The sequence below is a fragment of the Atractosteus spatula genome, chromosome 10, assembly GCF_055471065.1.
Source record: "Atractosteus spatula isolate fAtrSpa1 chromosome 10, fAtrSpa1.hap1, whole genome shotgun sequence".
Lineage (NCBI taxonomy): Eukaryota > Metazoa > Chordata > Actinopteri > Semionotiformes > Lepisosteidae > Atractosteus > Atractosteus spatula.
The window spans coordinates 14361878-14372673 of NC_142715.1; the positions used below are offsets into that span (position 1 = coordinate 14361878).

At 38.6% G+C, this 10796-nt stretch overlaps 1 non-coding gene across 1 annotated transcript; it reads left to right on the plus strand.

The window, feature by feature from the left end:
- Window positions 1-6590: 6590 nt before the first annotated feature.
- trnal-uag (transfer RNA leucine (anticodon UAG)) lies at window positions 6591-6672 on the plus strand. The gene has a single exon. It is a non-coding gene; the product is annotated as a tRNA-Leu (tRNA).
- Window positions 6673-10796: the final 4124 nt, after the last annotated feature.

Genomic DNA, 10796 nt, shown 5'->3' on the forward strand with positions numbered 1-10796 from the left:
GGTCAAATGGTCACTATTGTAGACACGACCATCGGACCATCGGCTACAAATAATCAATATACTGATCATAGTGTCACTATTGGTGTTTATTACATAAATACTATATATAAATAATAAGATAATTCCACACTCATATGTCTTATAAAACATTTATAAACATTTTGGGAGGCTGACATACAGTAAAGAAAGTAATACTGAAGGGCTGGAAGTCCTGGAAAGCGTTAATAAAACCTTCTTGCTTTCGACCTGGATCAGAGCCCACAACTGCCAGATCAGTGACCCCTGAGCCCAGTTCACAGAGAGGAGAACCAGGAGCTCTTTTATGTCTCTAAGAGGGCTGGGAGGAAGGATAAAAGGGGGAAATGTGACATGAGTCCAGGCTGTTCTGTCTGATATTGTTCATGTAGCAGCACTGATTGTCTGAATATCTTCTGGTTCTGGATTGTGAGGATAGAGAGCAGTACGGAGTTGAGATCCTGTCTGAGTGTGAGTCTGAGCTGTGAATCTGACTGAGAAGAGAATAATGATTTTTTATTCTGCCTGAGAATTTTCCTGAGAATTTTTCCTGAGAATTTTTCTTCTTTTCCAAGTGGTGTTACATCTCCTTCAGATACTCTGCACAGACTGCCAGAGTGAGAGAAGAGGAGAGAGAGATGGACAGATAAGAGCACATACAGCAAGAGACACATACGTCTTGATTTACTTTGAAGCAAGTGTTCATTTCTTTTCTGGAACAAGTTGTTTCTGAACTTCAAGAAATTCATACAACTTCTGAAAGATAAAATACAAATCTTGCTTCTCAGGACAGAAGAAATGCTGCAAAAAAATGCCAGTGATTTGTGAAAAGCAACGGGAATGTGTCCTTGTGCAGCTGTTAAACAAAGGGCTGGTGGGTCAAACGCACTCAGGGATGCGCTTCAGATTGTGATGATGTAAACATAATCTCCGCTTAAAATTGAAGGGATTTCTTCGCAAACCCTCTTGAATGTTGCAGGAAATCTTCGTGTTTTACTCGTGTGCAACTACAACAAGTAAACAATTAAGTTCCTAAGTCAATGTCCAAGAAAACCATCTTCACGTGTGGAATTTTTCTTTAACTGGCTGTTGGGAGAATTCATTTATACACCCGTTGTATCCTTAGCAAAAATATTTTAAAGTTAGAACACAGATTTGTTGGAGAACTTGACAATCCTTGACAATCATTATTAAATGACCATTATACAAATGTGCGTTGATATTTTTTAATATGTACCTTAATTGTAATATATATATACATAATTGCTTTGATATGGATGTTCATTTGAAGGAATGGAGGAAACTATGAAGGATCGCAGAACAACCAAAGATACATTTGGGCATCTGCTATTGGTAAAGATGAAAGAGTACCGTAAGTGTGAAGCTTGCATACACACGAGAGAAAAAATCAGTTTTAATGCACTTCATTAAACTGATGATGTGCTTATCAATCGTGCATAAAATGTACATAGCAGAGGATGGTTTCGATCCATCGACCTCTGGGTTATGGGCCCAGCACGCTTCCGCTGCGCCACTCTGCTGACAGCGGCTGTAGAGTGATTCAACAAAACTGCTCTATCTTTGCTTTCTAAAAGTGCGCCCAAGATGAAAAGTCTAAACGGTTATCGCAGACGTCACTTTGAGCACTTGGTCTTTTATAGTACAAATCATCACACGCTGCTCTACATGGGTGTGTCTTCAATATCGTTGAGAAGCAAACCTTTTGCTTTCCGAGGCAAATGATTCTTTCGTCGTTAATTCCCAAATCTTCAATGAGAATCAGTGAAACGAAAATCAAACACATGTACACACTCGCGTCCTAGCGTGAAAGAATAATCTACACCCACTTTTTAACACTGAAAATGATTCAGGAAGTACAGCAAAGTTCTAAAATAAGCGAATGCATCTGCATACATAAAATGTCAGTTTTTCAAAAGTAAAATCTTCAGCTTTGAAAGATTGTCATCCATATATTTTCGTTTTTCTCTTTTTTTACATAACACTCTTTCGAGAAACAAACTGTCTTGTAATTAAGGCTGCATTAGAAAATGTGTATCTTGGTTTGCTAAGTGAAAATCGGCACACCCCAGTGGGCAAAAGATGTAGAATATACGACTATCAAACGCATACCTTAGACGTGTAAATGTGCTCCGTAACTGGTCTAGAATGAAATTCTAATATACGTATATCGTTATACGTCAATTAGACATCTATGATTATATGTTTATTATAAATAAATGGTTGGAGTTCTATTATACGGCTGAATTTAGAGGACTATTATACATATATAGTTAAAGGTCTATTATACATCAAAGAAAGATTTTTATAGGTGTAGAAACTAGTAAATAAAGCCAATGATTTGTTTTAGAAATTTATTCTTAAAATATACAATTATTCACACCTGAAAAATATGTAGTTCAAATTATAGATTATATACAATATTGTAATCAACAAATGTCTAATCATCATAAAAAAAACAACTAGTAAACTTCAGTTACAAATTCTAGTAACATGGCAATATATATATAGTAATGACAAACACAAACTAATTACATGAACACGCTAATATTTAACTCAAAACCACATTTCGATTCAAATATAAATTTTAAAATTTACAACTTCTTTATTTCCACGAAAATATTATTAATGTAGCACAAACGCTACTTTCTAATAAAGACAGAAAGAAACTGTTTGTTTTGTGTCTCATGGTGATCCTCCTCTCGATACTAATGAAATGTTTAATATGATCCCTCGAGAAAAAAAAAAGGAGTCAATTTCCGCCTGGAATGATTGATGCCCCATCAAACATTTTGTAATATCCCTGGAAGTTTATACAGTAGAATCCTGGTTCGTGGCTTAAATTCAAGGTAAACAATACTAAGGAAACAAGTTGGAAACTTGATGTCGAATTGGGATTTAAATCACCCGGAACATTTCACAACATTGGGCAGTATGTGCCAGAAAGCAATGTTTGACATTCCTTCGATAGCTCAGTTAGTAGAGCGGAGGACTGTAGAGAGCTCAACGGCGAATCCTTAGGTTGCTGGTTCGATTCTGGCTCGGAGGAAGGTGCTTTTTGTGTACTTTAATCAAAGAGTTAAAAAAGCGAATCTGTTTCAATCAGACATTGATCAAAAGCTCAATAAACGACGAAGTAGAGGTTCCTGTTCCGAATTCAGCCCACGTCTGATTGTCTTGTTTTGGCCAAGATCTGATCTTTGAATTAAGGGACTACTGTACACTGTCTGCTTTGTAAGTCAAAAATACATACAAATGTCAAGTTTTTTTGTAGATATAAAGGTGTTCTCTGTTTTCAAAGGATAGGTACTTAATTGGCATAATGATTTGGTATTGATTTTGTATCGTTGTATTATAAAGTTTGTGCTTTCTGTGTTTTTATCGTATTGTGAACTTATTTTTTAAACAAATGCTTACAAAGGCAAACACGGCACACATCTGTTTATACCAGTGGTGAATTGTACATTTTTATTAAGTACAAGCTACTGTGCACTTCTGGGAGTATAACAGGTTCGATATAAAATGGTGTACTGTGCACGAAATGTTGCAGAAACACAGTCTGATATTTTGATAATTATTATTTTAATAATTTGATCAAATTGAGGCCCAGGATCCAAATCTTCAGTTCTGATTTTTTTAAGTGATACCTTTCCTTCCTGGCGTGGAAGTCACACGATGTGAGCAATTGTTTTTTTTTTACGTTACGATCCAAAGAGCCTCAGACGCACTGTAACCAAACCAGGATGGATTGTGCTGGGAGCCGGACTGAGCTCATTCTCACTCCCTGTGCTAAAAACAGAATTAGCTCTTCCCCGAACATCATCTTCAGCTGCTGGATGGTACTCTGCGTCTTACTGCTCCGGCAATTACTTTGACGAAAGACAGATCACTTGTGCGCTTTTAACCTTCTCGCAGCTACGGGCGAGACTGACGCTCGCGATATGAAGGCACCCGCTGGTACACATTCTCTAACTTTCACAATCGCGACAGACTTCGCTTTTAAAAAAAAAGTAGATATAGCCCTGAAAAAAGCATTAGCTTTTTCAGTCTTTACATTAATCTATTTTGAATCAAAGTTTGATTTTTTTTATTTTTTATTGCATTTTACATTATAATAATAATCATTATTGCTTACACGTATATAGCGCTGTTCTGGATACTCCACTCAATGCGCTTTACAGGTAATGGGGACTCCCCTCCACCACCACCATTCTCCTGAATGATCACAGAGAGTCAGGACCTCGGTTTTACGTCTCAGCCGAAGGACGGCACCTGTTCACAGTTTAGTGTTCCGTCATTGTACTGGTGTATTATGACCCACATGGACCGCAGGGTGTGCGCCCAGTGACAAAAACCAGACGTGTGTCGGGCTCGGCTGCGAGCAGAACAATGACGCCACGGGGACAAAGGAGAGAAAATCAAAACGGTTCTATAAAAGACTTGTGTCAGCTGTCTTTTTGCAGTCTGGACTCTAAATCCTCCGATCCGATTTAAATCTCTCTAATACCTGAGCTGGGGCTTCTTCCGAGTATTTATTCGTATACTTATTATGTGTAAGTGTATAGATGAAACCTTTCATATATTGTTCAGTTTAAATCAAAATGCTTTACTAATACAAGAGAGAAGTATAGTATGAAGGATGTGACAAATTTATGATTTCTTGGAACAAAACGGTTTTTATTTGCATTCGAAATGAAGCGGAATTTTAGCGCGACACACAAACCCTTTGTCTTTTTTAGAGAGTGATTTTTAAATAGACATAAATGTAGAAAACGTGTTTTTTTAGCACTACAGTAGCAGGGTCAGTGGCGTAATGACTAGCGCGTCAGGCCTCGCGTCAGAAAATTATAGGTTCGACTGCCGTCTGGCTTGTTGCGTTTATACCACTTACATTCTTTTATATAAATGAACTGCACCTGAAAGCTATAGAAAACACTTTGGGTAAGTTGTCTGCAGCCTCATGCGAATTTCGACAACTTACCCAAAACACTGTACTGTCTGGAGATCAGCTCCAGCTCTGAACTGCAATGAAAAACCATGCCTAACAAAACTGGAGAACAGCTGAACTTGTGCTCAGTTCGGTGATGAGGGTTCAGAACTGTCGTTGTTGTAATTAGCACGAACTGCACAGGCTCTGAATCAGACCATGTCAATTAGTCTGATCAGTGTAGGACACGTTAATGTAGAATTATTAATAGGTTTGTTAGTTAGTTCAGGTTTACCCACCTGAACTAATGTAGAATTATTACTTGGTCTGTCTCTTGTTTGTATATAAATGAATGTCTCTGACAACTTAATGTTAGTTTTACGATGTAGGTCAGGCGTTGACATATGGCAAATATGCACGAGTATACGAAATGTCTCACTCCTGATTCAACTCATGTTCTATAGGAGATTGGCGATTCCTCCTGTTTCTCGTACAACCATATCAGAACAGAAGCCCGTGTCACCCAGCAGTAATTCAAGATCGACTGGCATCTTTATCCCTTTTTTGTTCGTGATCATTATTTTCTTTAGTTATGATCAATATTGAACTTTTTCGAAATGAAGTGACAATAATCAAACATGCAGGCAGATTTTTGAAAAGTATTCAGAATTGACAGGGTGCCCCTTTGGAACAGTCGTCAGAAAATGTGAGAAAATGAAAGTTATGTAAGCTCTCACACAAAGCATTGAAGATTGGAATCTGGGTGTAAAAAAGCTACCCGTCTCCCAATGATAGGCAGAGATACACACCACGACTCGAATAGACTCAGCGAACTTTAACACCTATGATATTACGAGTGCTTTGCACGTGTCGAACTTCAAGAAGGAACTACTACAATAGTTGTGGACATAATTCAATACCACCGGCAAAGTCCAATGCCGGCAACGTCTGAGAAAATAATGTTCACTCATGGAATTTGGTCTTTGAATGGCTGGCGGGAAAATTCATTTATACTCCTGTTGCACCCTCAGCTGAAACATGTTAAAATAACAACGCAGATTTGTTGGAGAACCTGACAATAATTATTGGGTTAGCACTGTATGTGTTCTGGTATATTTACTTTAATTTTAATATAAATGTAAACATGCATGCTGTATAATCTATTGTAATTTTAAAATATGTTAGCTGAGGATGCGAGGGGGATATTATACCTTGTGAAACACGCAAGGAACTGTAAAAAAGGCTGGTATTTGAATAAAATTGGCGAGCACAAGAAAACCACAATTTATGTGGTATTATCATCAATATCCTTCAAAATCGACGTTCAAATGAAGGATCTGAAGAAACTATGAAAAAAGCAACAGTAGTAGCAGAGGATTTTGAATTTTGCTTTTTAAGTCAGTAGATCACCGTAGAGTTGCGCCCCTACAAACAGCACAAAGGATGAATCCCACCTCCTTCATTATTGCTGTTTGTGCCGGTGAAAGTAGTGTTTGTGGTATTGAAAGCATCTCGGAAGATAAAGGTGCAGTCACTTCCACATGTCATGATATCATTAGATCCGACGACAAGAGCTGAAGCCCCCGGCATTTACCAAGCCAGCAATGTGAGGAAGAGGGGCATGGAGGGAGGTAGCGTGGCCGAGCGGTCTAAGGCGCTGGATTTAGGCTCCAGTCTCTCTGGGGGCGTGGGTTCGAATCCCACCGCTGCCAAATGTTAGTGTTTTCAGACCTGCAATACGATCAGTAAAAGCGCTTTTTGTTAGGCTGCGGGAGGTGTTTAGAGATAGACTTTCTAAAATACAGGCTTAACATCAAGGCAGAAAAAAATATTTTGTTTTCTCAACATAAATTCTCTTTGGCATGTTCAGCTTTATGTAGGAAACAACATCTGCCGAGATCACTTTTGAGGCAGTGCACATGATAGTGTACCGGCAAGTACATTTAATATTGGCTTTGGTGGTGAGCTGCTTTTGTCTGTGAAACTTTTAATTCTTCACGCCGAATCATTGGCAGGGGTAAAGCTTATTAAATCTTCGAACATAGCGCTCCATCAGAAATACTTTGTTCGTGGTCAAAAGAGATCAGAGGATTAACTTCATGAATTCACATAGCATACCTTACAGGAAAGATTTAAAAGGGGAATTGATTGTGCTTCCTGATGTTGCTCCTGTGGTTTCTTTGGATACAATGGTGAATGTTCTTTGACGTTCTACTAGAGTATCCACTGGGTGGGCTTTATCAATCAGCTCGGATAGGTCATCAGTGCTCCGTCTCCGGAAAATAATCAGCACTGTCGTTTTTTTCCTGTGCTGTCTTTTAAAACATATAAGATCACGAGTTTACAGATTTCTCCAAATAACAACTATACATTTTAACCCAGCGGTTAGCATTCCTTCAATCCAATAGTTTTACTCCGGGTAAAAAGTAGCGAAATATATAGAGAGATGATATTCAAATATTTCAACATTCTTATTGGATTACCTGTATGGATATATCGCTCAGAATTCCTAATATGATTTTGAGTTCAGTTTTGCTTTACTACTTTCAGAGTCTTTCATTGACATTGCTGAAGCAGAGAAGTGACATAATCACAAATGCGACCTACCTGTGCTGCTGTTTTTGGTTAATAATGATTATTGCGAGAAAAAAAAAACAGCTCCTTGCATTAAGAGCACGCTCGCTGGTTGTGTTTGGTATTTTCCGTGGTGCTCTTCCTCAGCTGCAAAGTTATTTGGCTAGCAAAGACCTCTGAGAAGGAGTCTGAATCCGTCAACAACACAGGAATTCTAAGATCGCACTGCCGTCTTGTGTACAGAGATCTGCTTTTTCCTTATTGAGTGTTTTGGTGTTTAAGAACACGTATCCTACCTTGAATGCTAGTTTCAAAAGATATGTTACCGGATCACAGATTTTCTTGAAAAGATTTGGGGATGCACTTACCGGGATTCAAACCCGGCTCAATTATTTAGAAGGCACCTATAGCACCAACGCACTTCTGAGAAACACCGGCACATTTCCGCAATCCTCCCTCTCACCTACAAAGTTATGAAGAGACAGACGTCCAATGAAAACTAATTTGATTCACTCAAGGCTCCGCTCTTTTATTGTGATGTCATTTTAATTAATGTTAGCTGTGATAAGGTGTCGTTTCTGTCTCTTAAAGTTTAAGTCTGCTCCTTTCTTCCTGGTTTAGAAATAATGTTCCATGATTGTTTACAAACACCACTATCAATTATTTGTCCAGCTCTAACGCCTGTGTGCGTTGACAAGGCATCTCCAAAGGACATATTAAATAACATGATCCTTCCTGTTACCATTCCTGTGGTTGGAGCGTTGTTTCGCCCTTTTTCGTTCTTCTACAATATTTGCAGACAGGGCTTTATCACTCGAGTTGTACAAAACAAGTCGGTCCATGAAAATCATCAGTACTGCTGTTGTTCTATGCGTAGTTTAATCAAGGTAGTCGAGTGAGGAGGTAAAAAAGCACTCCCCCGTCGATAAATCAATCATCGTCGCCCGTGTGACTGGATATAAAAATAACTGATTCATTTTTACCCAGTCTCTGGAAGTTTCGATGCGATTATTTTTCCTTCCTTATTTCTTCATTCCTATGAATTTACTCTGTAGTAAAGGAAACGCGAAAGCGGGAAACTGTAGGCATTCTTCGTGAGTGGTGGATTGTGTTCAGAGAGCATCAGCACATCTCTAAGTCAGTTCCATTGATAGGTCTGTTGGGGATTTAGCTCAGTGATAGAAGGCATGCTTTGCATGTATGAGATCCCGGTATCTTTAGGTGCTTTATATTACTGTGCTCACATCGCAATCTTCTGTTGAATGTGAACTCTTTGCTCGTGTTCATAGAGAGCCAGATTTACACAATTAAATTCAGGCACACTCGAAGTGCTATGGTGTTGCTCTGCTGTTTTAAATGCACCTCTAAAGCATTTAGCTCTGTTAACTACCAAATGATTAGAAGTAATTTTATGTTATATTCAGGAAATCCAGAGGTCTTCAGACGTGTCGTGGCTGTTGAAGAAGACACCTTTTAAATCTCACCCAGGATTTCTTGAGAGATCATTCAGCGAGCGAGTCCTCCCTCTGGACTCCGCACTGAGCTGAAAGCTGCGCGAATTCCATTGTACAACTGAGAAAAAAACTGATGGACTAAACAATGACATTTGATGATTATAAGAAATTCAAGAAACACAACAGTCCGAACACAGGTTTGAATCCTGAACGCTTAAGTTAAAACACAAAACGAAGGATACGAACTGTAAACTCTCTTCACGTCTTACAGTTTATGAAATAAAACAATTTCTTACTTTCTTAATAATTTCTTACTGTTGATAGACGATTTATTGCATTTGAACAAAATCACAATTACAAACATTCTGGGTTAAACTGTTATTCACGTACTCTAGCGGAGAGTCTTCAGCTGTATGAGCCCATTTCTAAAAAAATAAAAGTTATATTAAATTAATTGTTCTACTTTTAAGGCTTGCATAGCCTTATGAATGTCTCGGTTAAATCTTTTTTTCTGTAGTAATTTCAGTTGATATTAATATTAGTCATGATTTACAATTTTTGGACATGGTTCATCTCAAATAATTTTGTAATTAGTTTCAGTTTTGGAAAATCGCACCCAGAAGCTACCAAAACTGGTAATGTTCATATAATGTGTAATGCAATAGCAGAATTTTGGGAGGGAAAACAAAAAGTATTTCTTGGTATGAATCCCAAGACTTCATAAGCGGCGTTCGAGGACTTCTCGCTTCAGATAAAGGTGTCAATACATCGCAGATTTTTACTCAATCAATATCAGCAGTGTTATCCCTACCGAACGCTAAATATAGACCGGGGTAAAGTTAGCTTGAAGTTCGAAAACGATTTTACACGAAACCTCTTAGAATCGCGAGAATACTTGCTTTGTGTATAAAATACATTGTGAATGCTTTCTAAGCCTTTACTTTTTCGTTTATATGACATTTTTTTGACCAAGCACGAATATTCTTTTGTCCATATCTTCGCAACGGAAGCACAGAACGCCTTCAAACCAAATGTATTTTAATGACCACGACATGTGGATATTTCCACAGCCTCTACATCAAAGTATCAGTGAGCTAATTATCCTTTTTTAAACCTTCGGTTTTTCATCGATGCGTAATTACGCACTAACTGGAACTCGGGGGACCGCTGTATACACAACTTCACACCGCGAGAAATACTGTTCAATACGGCTTCATGCGAAAAACCCGTATATGACCATAGGCAACAGAATAGTGCAGTCTCCAATTACTCAGACTGTAAGCACGGGAATAAAGCTTTGTCTGAATTCTGAAACCCTTCCTTTACGTCCTGTTTTCATTAAGGTAAGAGTCAACTATATGCACAATACTACTGACAGCAGGAAGATTAAAATATTATTTACTCAGCAGCTTATTAAAAACAGCTCCCATGATGTTCAAACCGATTTTTTACACAGAACACTGACACAGCTTTGCGTTCTGAATCTCTTTTTCTCGTGCGTTTATTTAATGTGGCACAATGCACTGGGATAGGGGTATTCTGTTCACAAACCAATAGCATTTAAACCACAGCACCCACAATGCTCCAAGTAAGTGTTTTGCTCACTAAGCAGAGAGCGGTGTCTTCCTCGTTAGTATAGTGGCGAGTATCCCCACCTGTCACGCGGGAGACCGGGGTACATCAGGACACGCATTAAAGTGAAAGCAGGATGTGCTGCGACATCCACTGTGCAGATCCCACCACACTAAGGGGTGAGTGGGTCTGTTCGATCACAGCGCTAGGCAAATCCGCAAACAGTGTGCGTGGCA